General features: G+C 34.0%; 1 protein-coding gene across 5 annotated transcripts in view; it reads left to right on the top strand.

Moving 5' to 3' along the window:
* Positions 1 to 18062, top strand: part of GRM1 (glutamate metabotropic receptor 1) — a 416711-nt gene that overhangs the window by 136290 nt on the left and 262359 nt on the right. The gene's annotated exons all lie outside the window — the stretch shown is intronic.

Below are 18062 nucleotides of genomic sequence, written 5' to 3'. Positions count from 1 at the left end.
CTAAACATAACAATCTTAATGGAGTATTGGTGAATGGAGGGTAGCAGTGAAGATGGAAATATATATTAAGACACAAAATTTAAAAGGCTGGTTATATGTAAGTGAAAATATATAGCGGAACTGTGGAACTTGATAATGTGCTCTTTTCATGCATGGGATGGCTGAGTGATGATTTCCGCATGTGACTCCTGAAATAGCCGGTGGTGGCTTCTAAAATCTCTGCTCTTCTTTCTAGATCATATGTATTTGTGTGGGAATAGATTTTCAGTATCATTGGTTTTTTAACGTAACAGGTATCTTGTTTAATTTGCCTGCTTATAATATTGCACAAAGCAACTGCTAAATTTTTCCAAGGAACCTACTGGGTTTACCTTAATGAAAGCCTCCACTGATCTCTGACTTAGTTACACTCATTTTCCAGATTGCCTTTTCTCTTTCTATCTCCTTTATTGGCTAGAATAAAATCTAAATCTCACATGTTGAAATACCTCAAGCACTAGCCCTCTTCTCTAGGAAGCTGAGTAGTAATGGTATGGACATCCTCTTCAGACCTTTCCCTCTGTCCTGGAACTTGTGGTAATGATTGCAATAGTAGTAACCACTGATCTCATCGTCATATGAAATTAGAGGTATAGGACACTTCAAAGACTTTAGAGAAGAAGGTAGGATATACAACTAAATAAAAAAGAAGTACTCTCTCATGAGGAGATATGGAATCAAGATCAAAATAGAATTCAAGATTAAGAAAATTTTTGAATTTAAGTATAATTGGCACACTGTCACAAAATGTCATTTTGGCTTCTTTAACACAATGCAGCTGTGTAAAGCCACTTAAGAAAATAAGTCTTCAAAACAAGTATTTAAAAAAGGAATATTATTTCCTTTATGACTGAAAAGGAGGTAAGCAGCATTGTTGAAATGTTATGCAGAATAAGGTTGGTAATATCTGTATCAGAACAGGTGGCCCACAGATATTCAGTCCTTTTTATTAATTTTGTGAAATTACTGATTTTATGAAAGGCACTTATTTTAAAAATATTTTCATGTTTACCATTTTTAAGAGAACAGTTGCTTATTTTTTTCAGAATTCATTCTCTTTAATATCCATAAAGACACTATCTACCTGGATTCTGAAGATCTTAAAGAGATGTGGCAAATATGTGGACTTTGGGATTTACAGACTGCCTAATTGTGAAATATAATTATAAAAATGTTGCAGTGAGTAACTGGAGTGTAAAGGAATCATTCCATCATCATTATTTAAAAGCTGAACAAAGATGGCAATATAAACTTATCTCTCTGGTTCTTGCTTAGCTGCAATATAGCTGAACTTATGCAAGTATTTCTGAGTCTCATGCATGTTTGCTCATGAAGAAGAGGTCAGCTACACGTGATATCTACCTCTTCTATTCATCTATTTCTCTGCCCTACCTCTGCTGGGTCCTACTGACACATTTTAGGCAACTGTCATGACAGTGAACACCTGAACTTCTGAGGATGCTGTTCCTTGTACCAGGGGTTATTGCCAGTGACTCATGGAGCCTTGAAATGCCAAAGCTGTGCCACACTTGCTGCTTCTCTGCCTTTCTGGACTGTATTCTTCAAGGGTCTATCAGAGCGGTATTGACTGTTGCTCTCATATCTTAGAGGATTAGGAGGAAAATGGCCTTTTCTCATTCTTGGTTCACAGTTATCTCCCTTCCCTAGGAGAGATATTGTTCAGATATGAATCTGTAGGGAGCTGAACAGGGAACCGAGCCAAGTAGTATCACTATACCATACCTAGAATTCGCTTTCCCTTCAGATGTTTGATTCTCCCACTTTCTGAGGGATAGATTCTACCCCAAACTCTCCTGTCACTCATGGCAATGGACATTTGGTGGGCTTGATTCTCTCATTTCTGCAGGCATGTTCAGAAGGGTGATAGTTTAACATCAAGTTGCAACTTCTAGATGCATATTCAGCATATCTCCCTCCTACTTGAAGGGGTTTCATTTACTAAATGATGATACTCTTTTGAGGTCAGGAGCCATTGTTTGGTTTCTTTCACAGCATGTGGTCTGTTTCTGGCTGCTGCCAGATTTACAAGAGGACATTGTGGAGATGGTGATGGACCTCTTTTCATAGAGGTGAAGATAAGTAAGTCATGGTTTAGATTGCAGCAAAAGATACTTAATTAAAAAAAAATTAGAACTTCCTGAGTGAAGATTTATAGTCCCTTGCCCCCACGATTCCTCTTTTCTCTCATACTTCCCAGGAACATAAGAGGAAATGTTTTGGTGGCACCATTCAAACATATCCAGACTTTGACAATTTATTGCTGTTCTTGTCACAGCCAGCCTGGTCCAAGGCAGATTCATCACTCATGTGGGTTATTGCAATATCCTCCTAATTGACCTTTGCCACATCCCCATCATCTCTTCTTAAGGCAAAGTGATCTTTTAAAATTTAAGTCAGGTAATTTAAATCTTTTAAAATTTAAGTCACTCTTTATATGCTTAATACCTCAAAATGTCTTCCCATTTTTTTCATAATGAAGTCTTACCATGGCCTTAAAATCCCACCTCTGTTGTTGGGGCTAAGTTTTTCATAATGGTATAATAAACTATGATAACAGAGATAGAACTTTTAAGTAGGAATTTTCAAACATAATACAAACATTCTATATTTAATGAATATAGGATAATGGGAAAACAAAATAAAAAGTTATATGGGCTGAGATTTCTAGCTCTGCCACAAAGTAATCATGTGATCTTGCTTAAGTCACTTTTGTCCAGAGTCTACTTTTTTTTTTCAAAAATTAACAACCTGTCACCTGTTAAGAACATATAATAAAACTATTATCAACATGAACATATTATTAGATTCATTTTTTCTAAAGTTATTCATAAATTTATGTTAATCTATTTAGATTTTCTTACCCACCACTTTATTAAAACCAGGAGAATTTGTTGAATACAGCTGGTTATATTAGTGTCTTAATGTGGCCATGGAATGTAGCCAGCAGGCCCATAGGAAAATCAAACCTTAGACTTTGGACAAATTGGCAGAACATTGTCACCAAGTAAGTTAACTAACCACAAGTTAATCATTATGCAAAAAGTAAGTTCCATCTTGGTTCTATGAAAATGCTTCTTTTGACCTGATTCTCAGAATTGTGCTCACCATATCTATAATTATAATTTTAATATGATGGTGATGATGATGAACACATTCGTTTGGTCCTTACTGTATGCCAGACACTGATCTAAGCACTTTGTATACTTTAACTTATCGTAATAGTATGATGAGAGAGTGCTAATACTATTCCCACTTTGATGTACAGAGAAGTAAACTTGTCAAAAGTGCTATAAAGCCAGAGATGGGATTTGAACCTAGCAGTTTGGCTTCAGAATTCATGTTCTTTATCTTGAAGTTATACTGTGTCAAGCTGTGATTGTTTTATTTAAGAGACATTAACATTACCCATAGTTTCCTTTCCATTTGATCTCTCTTCTAGAGATCTTATTGCTTAGATTCACCTTCTTTGGGAAAATCAGTAAAAAAAGTTTTACATTTGTAATTATTCTCTACTTCCTTGAATCCCTTTTTTTCTCCCAGTATTAAGTGTTTTGTGTGATAATTCAATAAAGGGACCATTTGTTTCAAGTTGATTATTTTTCATCATAACATGAGACTCCATAGTCTTATCCACCCTGTTTTCCTCATCTTAGGAAGCCCTTACAGCAGGTTTATATTCTATCTTCTTAGGAGCCTTTGGTTAAATATCTTGGGTATGCCATTTTTAACTGCATATTTCCTAGCCCCCTTTATTTGGATTATGAGCTCATCTTCTAATTTCTCCACTATATGAAAGAAATATCCAATAAAGACCATGAAGTCAATAACCTCTCATTTTGCCCCCTCTCCCTATTATATCCTGGCCAATTAAACTTAAATATAGAGCTCTTACATTTCAAATGCCTATCCCTTATTGGTGTGTGCTGTTTTATCTATCACCTCTCCCAACTCTTATCTTCTAACCCACTAGACCCACTTTCCATTATCTGTCACTGCAGAGAAATTCCTTCTAAAACTCGATCCACAAAAACACTGACACCATGGTTTTTGAGTTGAAAGCACAACAAACAACATTAAGCATGTATTTTTTTTTTTTTTTTAATGGCTGAAAAGGAGCAATTGCTTTTTCTGGAAAGAGAGCTACTGTAATTTTATTTATTTTATTTTTAATAATTTTTTATTATGTTATGTTAGTCACTATATAGTAAATCACTATATAGTATAGTTGTGTATAACACCCAGTTCTCCATGTAATACATGCCCTTCTTAATACCCATCACTGGGCTCACCTATTCCCTCACCCTCTCCCCTTTAAAACCCTCTGATTCATTCCCAGAGTCCATAGTCTCTCATGGTTCATTTCCCCCTGTGATTTCTCCCTCTTCATTTTCCCCTTCCTTCTCCTAATGTCCTCCATGCTATTCCTTATGTCCCATAGATAGGTGAAACCATATGATAATTGACTTTCTCTGCTTAATTCATTTCACTTAGCATAATCTCCTCCAGTTCCATCCATGTTGATGCAAATGTTGGGTATTCATCCTTTCTGATAGCTGAGTAATATTCCATTGTATATATGGACCACATCTTCTTTATCCATTCATCTGTTGAAGGGCATCTTGGCTCCTTCCACAGTTTGGCTGTTGTGGACAATGCTGCTATGAACATTGGGGTGCATATGGCCCTTCTTTTCACTACATCTGTATCTTTAGGGTAAATACCCAATAGTGCAATTGCCAGGTCATAGGGTAGTTCTCTTTTTAACTTTTTAAGGAACATCCACATAGTCTTGTCAACAGTTTCATTTTAAAACAAAGGAAATACCTGTTTTTTATTTTTAGTTTCTTGCTTTTTACAAGGCAGTCTTTTTGTCTTTTTCTTCCAATAACACATATTTGGAAGTGACCTTGATACCTTTGAACAAGATGATATATCATGGTGTTATGTTCACACACTTTATTATTTTTTTTAATGAAAAATGAATTATTTCAGATCCAATTTTTCTGCTGTGGAAAAAAATGGGGGAAATACCTAAAGTTTTCAGCCTTCAAACAAAATTGCAAAGGTTATATATTACAAAGTAAATTTGGATTTTCAGTGAAGTGTGACCTCCACCAAAATGGATTAAAATCAAGAGGCTGATGAGCATTTTCAGATGCATGATGGTTCAACTTACAGATACATAACCTGGCCTTCTCTAAGTTTCCAAGGGCAGAAAATGATTGCTAACCTGCTGACAGGTGATCCCTTCCTTAAAACATGTTTCCACAGGCAGATTAATGAGAGCTTTGTGGAAGAATACACTGCTAGAAAAAGACTGAAAAAATGTGTTCAAGGGAAGGAGATGGGATTTAGTGTAGAGTATGCTGGAGAATAAATACTATTTGTGGGATACTGACAAGTATTTTGAGCATAGATCTCAGCCACAGAAATGCTCAGGATTTTCACAATAATTGGGTGGCCGATTTGTATTTTAATAGCTCTTCTCTACACCAATACCTATTTCCATGTTTCCGATAATGGACATCTGAAAACTGAAAGACTAATACTGTGGTCTCTACTTGCCTTTTGGATACTAGAAACAGTGAAGGGTGTTGGGCCCTTTGTATTTGTAAGGCACTGGTTCAATTTGAATGGTTGAAAAAGGAAGTCATTATGGATTTAGTTTAGTTTGTATTTGAGGCTGATTGAAGACAACAGGGAATTTGTCTTAATACACTTTTTGTAATTCGTATGATAGTCTATTTGCAACCTGACTGCACAACAGAAGAAGCAAGGGCACTTAAAAATGCAGATTCTTGGATCCCACCCCATGCCATCAACACAATTTCTTGGTGAAGGACTTTGGATCTTCTTTTTTTAAAGACTGAAGATGAGTTAAGTTTCAGAACCATTACCCTCTGATGCCTACCTCTGTGCTTTGCACCCAGGTGGCAATCACTATGAATGAATTGCTTTCAGGACATATTTGAAAGGACAAATGAAGTTTAATTCTACTGCCTGTTATTCTGCCACTTTAGCTCTGTTTTTTTTTTTTTTTTTAATTCTTTAAATTTATTTGCCTTCAAGATTTTCTTTCAAAAGTAAGGATATATCTGAAAGTAGTAAATAATAATAACATTGACAGTAGTAGTGGCAGTAATAGTAATAAACACTATTTGAAGTTCTGTTATTTCTTATATTTCTACCCTCTCCTACCAGACTGGCCTGTTGATCTGTCCTGTGAAAGCATAATCATGTCCTAGTTTTCTGACTAATCAAGATGCAGAGTAGGAAGCATTTAAGCATGTGGCAGATTAGTCCAGTCATCTCTGAGCAATGAACTACTATTTCTTGCTGATTGTGGAATTGGGGTCTGATGACTGAGCTGCTCATCAGCTGCTTGTCTGTCTATACCATAAACCATAAAAACATCAGTTCCTAGGCTCCACCTTCTTCAAATCCTATTTCAGTATATTTGGGGATGGATTGAAGAGTATGTACATTTCCAATCAGCATTATTGAAATTCACAAATTTTAAGTGTTTCATTTGATGAGTTTTGGCAACTCTAAACGGTAATATAAGTACTCTAACTATGTAAATCACAGTATAGACTATTTCTATTACAATAAAACATTCCTTAATGCCCCTTGGCCAGCATTCCTCTCCAGCTTCTGGACACAGGCAACAACTGATCTGCTTTCTGTCCTTATACTTCCCCTTTTCTAGAATGTTGTATAAAGGAAATCATATGGAATGGAGTCTTTTATGTCTGACTTCTTTTAATTGGCAAAGTGTTTTTAGATACACCCATGCAGTTTTACATATTAGTTGCTTCTTTATTGCTGAGTAGCATTCTATGGCATGAATATGCTTCAATTTGCTTATCCATTCTCCTTTTGATGAACATTTGGGTCATTTCCAGTTTTGACTATAATGAATAATGCAGCTATAAACATCTATGTATAAGTCTTCGTGTGGACATATATGTTTAATGTTCTTAAAGAAATATCTAGGGGTGAGATTATGCGTCACATGGTAAGTCTATATTGCACTTTATAAGTTTCTTTATAAGAAAATGCCCAATTATTTTCTGAAGTGGCAGTAAAATTTTGTACTTCCACCAGTGTGTATGAAAGTTCTAATTCCTTTACATCTTCACCAAAATAGTATTGTCAGTCTTTTTACTTTTAGCTATTCTGGTGGGTGGGCAGTGGCATCTCTTTGTGGTTTTAATTTGCATTTTCATAATGACTAATAAAGTTGAATATTTTTATGTGCTTATTTGCCATTTTAATATCTTTTTTGGTGAAATCTTTTATAGACATATGTGTTCATCTTGTTATCAGGTTGTTGGTCTTATTATGAAGTTGTAGAAGTTCTTTGTAATTACTGGATCCAAATCATTTATAATATACATATATAGCATATATTTTCTCTTAGTATGTGTGTGAAAATTTGATTTTGTTAACAGGATCATTGGATGTTAAGATAGTTTAAATTTTTAAAGTCCAGTTATTAATTTCTTCTTTTATGACTTAGGTTCATTGTGTTCTGTCAAAGATAGCTTTACCTACTCCAACATCACAAATATTTTTTGTAGAAGTTTTATAGTGTTTCCTTCTATATTTAGATATATGATTAAGTTATATATTTGGAATTAGTTTTCATACATGTTGTGAGATAAGGGTGAATACTCTTTTTCTGACCTAAAATATCCAGTTGTTCCAGAACTGTTTTGTTGAAAAGACTATCATTTCTCCATTAAAATAGCCTACCATTTGTTGAAAACAATGGTGTATATATGTATGTAGGTTAGTTAAACATTTTTAATGTTTCATTTTATCTTTACCTTTGACTTACTGTAATTCTTTATTATTTTATGAATAGTTGATCTGGGGCCAGTAATATGTTTCTTTAAGTTATTAATATCCACACTCCAAGAATTTTATACCATATTACATATAGGCAATGAACTTTATAGCAATATATTTCTAATTCCCCCTCTTTATGTATGTTCTATTATTATTGTATATTTTACTTCTAATTCTGTTATAAAGTATAAAATAAACTTATTTTTCCTTAGTCAATTGTCTGTTTAAGAGACTAAAAATGAGAGAAAAATTACTTTCTTTAATTACCTCTATAATTACTTTTCCATTCCTTTGTGTAAATCCAACTTTCTTTTTTTTTCTTTTAAATCCAATTTTCTTCAGCATTATTTTTCTTCTCTCTGAAGAATGTTTTCTAACATTGCTTCTGAGGCTGGTCTGCTGAAATAAATTTGGCTGTAATGTTTTTATTTTACCTTAATTTAAAAACAATCAAATATCTGGTATAGAATTCTAGGTTGATTGGTGGTGTTTTTTACTTCCAATATTTGAGAGATATTATTCAATTCTATTTTTTTTTTTTTTTGGATTGCATAGCTTCTGAGGAAAAATCTGCTGTATCCTGTAATTCTTTGTTCCTTGAATAATGTGTATTTTTAACCTCTGATTGTTTTGAGTGTGTCTTTTTATCACTTGTTTTCAGCAATTTGATTATAAGCCTTGATGTGGTTCATAGTTTTTTCAAATCTAATTTGGAAAATAATTGCCTGTTATTTCCTTAAATATTATTTTTGTCCATGCCTTTCTTTTTATTTTCTATCTTGGGCTCCAATTTATGTATATTTGATTGCTTGATATTTTTGTACAGGAAAATTATATGTCTTTTTTTCACTTCCCTTTTTTTTTTGCTTCATTTTCTATAATTTCTATTGCTATGACTTGGAGTACACAGATTTTTTTGCCATTTCTAAACTATTCTTAATCACATAATGTATATTTTTAATTTCAAAGATTGTGCTTTTCATCTTCTAAAGTCATTTCATTATAATTAAGAACATTTTTGTGTGGTTTCATTCCCTTCGCATTTATTAAGTTTTGTTTTATTGCCTAGCATATGTTATTCTCTGAAGAATATTCCAAGTGTGCTTGAGGGGACTCTCTATTGTTGTTGGATTCAGGCTTCCATAAATACCTTTTAGGCCTAGTTTCTTCATATTGTTGTTAACGTTTTCTATTTCTGTTGATATTCTGTCTAGTTCTAACCATTATGAAAAATGGGATATTGAAGTCTCCAAATATTATTGTTGAGTTGTCTTTCTCTCCCTTTAACTTAGTTTTTGTTTCATATATTTTGAGTTTCTCTTGCTAGGTGTATGTATGTTTCAAATAGCTGTATTTTCCTGATAGATTATCATTAGAAAAATGTTCCTTTTTATATCAAGTGACTCTTTGTTTTAAAGCTTAAATTTTTCCTGATAAGTGTATAGCTACTCCTGTCTTTTAATGATCCTTATTTACATTGTATATCTTTTCCCATCCTTTCATTTTCAGCATAGTTGTAGTGTATATAAAATATTTCCTGTAGACAGCATGTAGTTGATCTTACTTTTTAAAATCTAGACTTACTGTCTCTATCTTTTTTAATTTTTATTTTTTTATAAACATATATTTTTTATAAACCTGGTGATTCACAGACCTGTCTCTATCTTTTGATTACATTGTTTAATCCTTTCATATATAATGTAATCCTTTCATATATAATGTAATTATTGATGTAGTTGGAGTTACATCTACCATTTTAAATTTTGTTTCTCAATGTTTCTTGTCTTTTTGTTCCTCAGTTATTCCTATAATCATTTTTTCACTGTATTTTAAAGAATTATTTTCTTAGTGGTTTTTCTAGGGCTTACCAGATAGCTTTAACCAATGAGTCCACTTCAAAATGATGCTAACCTAATTTCAGTGAGATATACAAATTTTATTTTTATATAGCTCTATTTCCTTTTTCTTCTTCTTATGCTATTGTTACACATTACATTTATACATATTAGAAATTTAGTAATACATTGTCATAGTTATTGTTTTAGAAGTTATATCTATTATAGAAGCTGACAAGACAAAAGGGAGAGGGAGTAAGTATAATATTATTTGGGATTTTTATATTTGACATTGGATTTACTATTTCAGATTCTCTACATTTTTTTCCCTATGGATGCAAGTTACCCCCTGGTGTCATTTATATACCAGATACACTGTTCCTACCTACCACCTTTGTGCTATTGTCAAATAAATTCCATTTCCCTATTTTATAGGTCCCCAAATAAAATTATATGCATGTTGTTTTATATAATTGCTTTTAAATCATTGAAGATAGAAAGAAGAAGAAATATGCATTTATACTATCTTTTATGATTGCTTGACTAACTTTACCTATGCAGGGGGGTGTGTGTGTGTGTGTTGAATTTCCATCTTGGATAACTTGCTATAAGCCTAAATTATTTCCTTTAATATTTAATCTACCTACCTACCTATTTATTTATTTATTTATTTTGGAGGGGGGGTAGGCCTTCCAGGAGTGAATTTACTCAGTGTTTTCTTATCTGGGAATATCTTTATTTCACTTTCATTTTTGAAAAATGGTTTTGCTGGATATAAGATACTTGGTCAACAGCTTCTTATTTCAGCACTTTGGATATGTCACCTAGCTGCCTTTTGGCCACCATTATTTTTCATAGGAGCTCATTTCTTGTTCTGACTAGAGGAGGTGAAAGTGTTGGGAGAAGGGGTGTTCCAATGTTCTACTGGAAAGGCCTTAACTCTTGGTAACCCTAATCCTGTCCCATTTCTCTTTATTATAATTTTAATGGATGGTAAAATAACTGCGGTTATTGCTTTAACTATTCTGGAGAGTAAAAAATCAATAACCACTTCTCATTGAATGATCATTCCAGAGTTTTAGCTATATATTGTGGAACACTGACATTTGCACAAAAGAAATTTATATTTTTTTCCTGAGGTACTTACCCAGAGCCCTAGTTGTAGCTACAGCCAATGTCTGGTGTGTTCTCATATTGGGAGAATTTGGATCTTTGCTTTTTACCTGACGTCTCTTAGAGGTGAGCTTGGTTTCTACATCGTTTTAAAATAACATTGAAGAGTGCCTGGGTGGCTCAGTGGGTTAAGCCGCTGCCTTCAGCTCAGGTCATGATCCCAGAGTCCTGGGATCGAGTCCCGCATCAGGCTCTCTGCTCAGCAGGGAGCCTGCTTCCCCCCCACTCTCTGCCTGCCTCTCTGCCTACTTGTGATTTCTCTCTCTGTCAAATAAATAAATAAAATCTTAAAAAAAAATAAAAATAAAATAAAATAACATTGAAGATTGGAAAAAAAGCATGCTTTGAACATTCCTTTTTACACTTTTTTCATAGTAATAATTTTCTTTCTGCAAAAGTATACTTCCAAGAAATTACCATAGGCAATTTTTCAAATTGTAGATGCAGTTTCAGAGATTTATGGAAACACTACACAATAAGTAGGGAGTATAACCTAAAGGCCATCTAGGTTTGGGATTCCTCTCTAATGAGGAGATAAACAGGTGTATTTTTTTTTCCCTTCCTCACCAAATGTAACACATTGTATAGTTATTAAAACTCACTCTAGCCAATCCTTTAAGGATTGCAAACCTAGCTAAAAACTCAAGGGAACCAGAATTGCAAAAAATGTCTCAGTAACAAAGTACAGGCACACCTCATTCTATTGCATTTCTTTTTATTACACTTCACAGATATTGCATTTTTTTATAAATTGAAGGCTGGTGGCAACCTTGCAATGAGCAAGTCTGTCACGTCATTTTCCAATAGTGTTTGCTCTCTGTGTCACATTTTCATAATTCTCACAATATTTCAAACTTTTAATTATCATTATATTTGTTATGGAGATCTGAAATCAGTAGTCTTCGATGTTACCACTGTCATTGTTTGGGGGCAATACAAATCACATATATTTATGAAAAAACTAAACTGATGAATGTATGTATTCTGACTGCTCACTGACCAACAATTCTCCTCTTCTGTCTTGCTCCTTCTCCCCAGGCCTCCCTGTTGTCAGAGGCACAGGGAATAGTGCTTTATATTGAAAATTAAACCAATTAAGAACCCTGTAAGGGCCTGTAAGTGTTTAGGCCAGAGGACTTTTACTTTCAGTCAAAAGGGAGAAATGATGAAGCTTAGTGAGCATGTCAAAAGCTGAAATAGGCCAAATGCTTGGCCTCTTGTATCAAACAGATAGCAAAGTAGTGAATGCAAAGTAAAAATTCCTGAAGGAAATTAAAAATAGTAATTCAGTGAACATACAAATAATAAGAAAGTGAATCAGTCCTTTTGTTTATGTGGAGAATGTTTTAGTGGTCTAACTAGAAGATCAAACCAGCTATAACAGTACGTGTTAGGCCTAATCCAGAGGATGACCCCGACTTTCTTCAAATCTGTGAAAGCTTAGCAAGATGGAAAAGCTGCAAAAGAAGAGTCTGAAGGTAGGAGGGGTAGGTTCATGAGGTTTAAGGAAAGAAAATATATCCATATCATAAAACTGCAAGGTGAAGCAGTAAGTGCTTGTACTTAGAAGTACAGTAAGTGCTTGTACTGTAGAAGCTGCAGCAAGTTATTCAGAAGATCTAGCTGAGATCGTGATAAAGGTGGCTACCTTAAACAATAGATTTTTAGTGTAGATGAAATAACCTTCTGTTGGGAGAAGATGCCATCTAGGACTTCCACAGCTAGAGAGAAATCAATGCGTGGCTTCAAACTTCAAAGGAAAGACTGACTCTCTTATTAGGGGCTAATGCAGCTGGTGACTTGAAGTTGAACCAAGGCTCTTTTATTATTCTGAAAGTCCTAGGGCCCTTAAGAACTATGCTAAATTTACTTTGCCTGGGCTCTGTAAATGAACAGCAAAGTCTAGATGACAGCATATCTGTTTACAAGATGGTTCACTGAATATTTTAAGCCTAACGTTGAGACCTACTACTCAGAAAAAAAGGCTTCTTTCAAAATTGTACTGCTTACTGATGATGCACCTGGTCACCAAAGAACTCTGTTGGAGATGTACAATGAGATTAATGTTGTTTTCATGCCTGTGAAGGAACATCCATTCTGTGGCCCATGGATAAAAGGATTAATCGACTTTCTTATTATTTAAGAAATACATTTTTGTAAAGGTATAGCTGCCATAGTAATTCCTCTGATGAATTGGGCAAAGTAAATTGAAAGCTCTCTGAAAAGAATTCACCATTCTAGATACCATTGAGAGCATTCATGATTCATGGTGAGAGTTCAAAATAGCAACAGTAACAGGAGTGTGGAAGAAGTTGATTCTAATGTTCATGGATGAACTTTGAGGGGTTCAAGAAGAGTAAGTATCTACAGAAGTGGTAGAAATAGCATGAAAACTAAAATTATAAGTGGAGCCTGAACATATGACTGAATTGCTGTAATCTCATGATAAAACTTGAACTATGAGGAGTTTGCTATAAGGATAAGCAAAGAAAGTGGTTTCTTGAGATGGAATCTGTTCCAGAAGAAGCTATGAGGATTATTGAAATAATAGCAAAGGATTTAGAATACTACATAAATATAGTTGATAAAGCAGTGACAGAGCTTGAGAGGATTAACTCTAGTTTTGAAGGAAGTTCTAATGTGAGTAAAATCTATCAAACAGCATCACATGCTACAGAGAAATAATTTATTAAGGAAGAGTCAATCAATGTGGCAAACTTTATTGTATTCTTATTTTAAGAAATTGCCACAGCCACCCCAACCCTCAGGACCCACCACTCTGATCAGTCAGAAGCCATCAACATTGAGGCAAGACCTTCCACCAGCAGAAAGATTGTGACTTACTGAGAGCGCAGATGATGGGTAACATTTTCTAGTAATAAAGTGTTTTTAAGTTAAGTTATATACGTTGTGTTTTTTTTAGACGTAATGCTTTTGCACACTTAGTAGACTCCAGTATTGTATAACATAATTTTTATATGCACTAGGAAACCAAGAAATTCAGTTGACTTGCTTTATTGCAATATTTACTTTATTGAAGTGGTCTAGTACTGAACCCACAATATCTCTAAGGTTTATTATAGAAGAGTAGATTGCCTGCATGTTTTTCCAAAATAGAGTATTGAAAATTATTAGATCAATTTACTGATTTTTGCCGCTACGTCCTATTGGAAAAATTTACGTTGATTGTTACGAAATCACTTAATGAAGCTTACAATTTCAAAAGGATAACGCTGAGTTTATTAATTGCACTTCAGGCTATTAAATTAGTGGTATTTATACTTGTATAAATGTGGTATTAGTGGTATTTATACTTGTATTTATGTGTTGAGTTTTCTGTGAAGAAAGAAAGGTGTTTGCTAAGCTTGACTTTCTGTAGAGGAAGACTTGTGGAATGCTAAATGTTCATCTTTCCAACATCTTATTTCTCCAAAGCCCAACTTGATGAGAATATGTTTCCAAAGTCACTCACTTGGCTGTTGCCAGATCTCAAGCTCTTGCTGGCTATTTTGCTGGAGACGGTTCTTGCCACATGGACCTCTCCATGGGGCAGTTCACAGGATATCTGGCTTCTCTAGATTGAGAGTGAGAAACAGTAACACAGAACAAGAGAGAGAAAGGGAGGGAGAGATGTAAGTAACCTAATAATGGAAGTGATATCGCATTACTTTTGCCATATTCTATTCATTAGAAGTATATTGCTAGGTCAGTGCCTCAAGGGGAGGAAATTATATGAGAAAATGAATATCAGAATGTAAAACTATTTTAGAAGCTATCTATTACAATAGTATAAGCAGAACCACAGTATTTGAATTTATAGCTCACCTTTTAAAAATAAGTTTGGTTCTTAGACTTGTCATGGTCTTGTTTTTAAAGGCACTATGATAATAAGGTTAAAGCAAGAATCACAAAGAAACTTTTGCACAGCTATCATTAAAGGACATAAATACCCTCTGCTAACATTATTATCATGTGATTTTTTGGAAAATTTTAGAAGACACTTATTGCATCTCTACTTTTTCTAAATGTCTTTCATTTAAAAAGCTTTGGGAAGGCCTATCACCAGTTGTTTTAATATATTTATATATGTGATGTTTCTTGGCTAGATTTTTTTGTATTATCCATACGACCTTGAGAATGGCAGTATGTTTAAAACAGGAATATTTTACTTTATAGAAGTTGATTTGACTTTGTCAGTATTCCTTTAAAATGGTAAAATAGTAAAAATAAAACAATATAATATGAGTAAGTACAAATGCAGAATCCATCTCATAAATCCAAAATATCCTCTTCTGGTTCATTGGATTTTTTTAAAAATCACAAATGGAATTTTCAATTCTTTGTACACAATTTCTGTGAAAAAGAAAATATGTGAATGGTATATCTTCCTAGTAACATGAGAAAGAACTAATATCTTCCTTTTTCTTTTCTTTTTTTTTATGATTTTATTTATTTATTTGACAGAGAGTGATAGAGAGAACACAAGCAGGGGGAGTCAGAGAGGGAGGAGCAGGCTTCCCCCGGAGCAGGGAGCCCGACCGGGGGGTTTGATACCAGCACCCTGGGACCATGCATGATCTGAGCTGAAGGCAGATGCCCCACAACTGAGCCACCCAGGCATTCCAGAGCTGATATCTTCCTTAAAGATAATATGGGTTACGTTAGGCTTTGGAAGTATACTGATAAATTTTACAAAACATACCGTAACATTTGGTTTATGTACATCTATATGTTATAGGATTATTGTGGCCTTGGGAAAACCTCTAAGCCTCCTTCCTCACTTCTAAAAGAGACAAATATTGGTACTAAACATAGTTCCCATCTTTTTAGTTATCTTGCCAATTAAATGATAAAATGTAAGCATGATAAGAATAAGACCTTTGTTTAGCTCATTGCTGAATTTCTAGTACGGCTATAACAATTCCTGGAACTTAGTAGGTATTCAGTACATACTTGAATTGTGCCTGGGTGGCTCATTTGGTTAAATGTCTGACTCTTGGTTTCAGCTCAGGTGATGATCTCAGTGTCATGGGATCAAGCCCTATATCAGTCTGCATGCTCAGTGGGGAGTCTGCTTGAGATTCTCTCTTTCCCTCTCTTTGCCCCTTCCCCTGCTCTCTCTCTCTCTCTAAAATAAATACATAAATCTTTAAAAATTATATATACTTGATATTAGATAAGTCCAGTGTAGTACCTGACACATAGTAAACAGTAAATGATGGAAGTTATGATTATTCAATAAGATATGTTTCTCTAAAGTTAGTGAGAATTTTTTAACTGGGAATAGTCAAACAGAAATGACAGAACCACCTATCAGGAACTTTGAGAGAGTACTGTATTAGAAGATCTGTTGGTCTACATGATTTTAAGTCATGATATATTGTAAGTACTCTTTTAGAGTTGATGGCTCAATAGACTTACCTTCATTTTGAGTATTAAAAAACACAGTATAGTTTTAACATCTTCTCATGGGCTTCTCCAGGCAACTGTGTTGAGGAAATCAGTACTGAAGACTCAAGAGATACTGATCTACTAAAATTTTGGCTTAGATTACTTAGGTCTATCTCCTGTAGAATTAGCAGCTCGAAAATATTTGAAAACCAAAAAAATCTACAAGTTTCCCTTCAAGATAAATTAAATATTATAGTTCTTTCATGTTTTCCAAGCGAGGAGATTATATCTATTATATACAAAATAATTAGTTGTTTTAGTACATTCTTAGAAAAGATAATTAAATCTTTTAACTAACTTACGTCTCTAAATTGATCAGTGAATTACGTCAAATAATTACTCTAATAGAATAGTTTTTGACTAGCAGTCATAAGAATCAGAAATAATTGGGGGCACCTGGGTGGCTCAGTGGGTTAAGCCTCTGCCTTCGGCTCAGGTCATGATCTCAGGGTCCTGGGATAGAGCCCCACATTGGGCTCTCTGCTCGGCGGTGAGCCTGCTTCCCCCTCTCTCTGCCTGCCTCTCTGCCTCCTTGTGATCTCTCTCTCTCTCTCTCTCTCTGTGTGTCAAATAAATAAATAAAATCTTAAAAAAAAAAGAATCAGAAATAGTTGGATTATAACCCCAGCTTCCATATTCATTGCCAAAGATCTTGAGTAAGTTCTGTAACCTTTCTACAAAGTGGCACCAATACCAGTACCCTCCATTGCAACCTTGAATGGAGATGATAAAATTAAAATGCTTCATAGAATTTCCCTGCATGTCATTAAAGTAATACAGTTTAGCTGTAAATTTTAGTTATATTACTGAATGGACTTAGTCTGAGCTTTCTTTTCTTCTTAAAGGATTAAGTATTTGACTTCAAGTCTGTATATTATTTTCCTAACGCAGCACCAGGAGAAGAAGGAACAATGTAAGTGAGCCCTCTATGTCTGACCTTTAGAACATTGTTCCAACAAATGATTTCCTAATCCCAACCTGGTGGAGTAATAAGAGTTGACATGTATTCCCGTTGTGACTTTCTCTGACAACTCAGCAAGCTAGAATAGAATAGGCTGAGTCACTTTTTAAACTTAAAAAAAAAATTCTCTTCATTTCCTTTCTTTTTGGTATGTTCTGAAATAGTTTGCACAAGTTAAATGTCTTCTCTTTCTTTTACAATACTATGAAATGTGTATTTCTAAGATCTGACTCTGTTATTTTCTGTAATTATCAACGTATTTGTATTTTTTCATATGTTTAATGTTCCTAAATTTCTGTTTCAGAATTTTTATATCACATTAAAACGTGATATTGACATATTTGAAACTATTCTAAACTGAATAACTTATGAGTGATATTTTGATAACAATAATTTAGTCACTTTCTCAGTTACCATTATTTAGATGGTATCTCTGCTCTCATTGGATTGTTTTTACTGATGTTCTCATTAAACGTTAGTGTTTTTGAGATTTTAGTTTGGCCATTTCTAGTCCTTGCTTTTGAAAAATAGATTGTAAAGTTTCAGCCGAGGAAAATGACTGAACAACCACTTCTTCTTAGTTACGTAAGTACTGAACCCTATAGGTATACAGATAATTTATTTTTATAATAGGCCTATAGAATTCTCCCCTTTTGTGTATTATTTTGATAAACTTTATTTTTTAGGACAATTTTACTGTATTTAGGACAAGATTTATAGAACAATTG

This window comes from Mustela lutreola, chromosome 6, assembly GCF_030435805.1.
Source record: "Mustela lutreola isolate mMusLut2 chromosome 6, mMusLut2.pri, whole genome shotgun sequence".
Taxonomy (NCBI): Eukaryota; Metazoa; Chordata; class Mammalia; order Carnivora; family Mustelidae; genus Mustela; species Mustela lutreola.
Note: the sequence above shows the minus strand (reverse complement) of the source record. Positions and strands in the feature narration are given on the sequence as shown.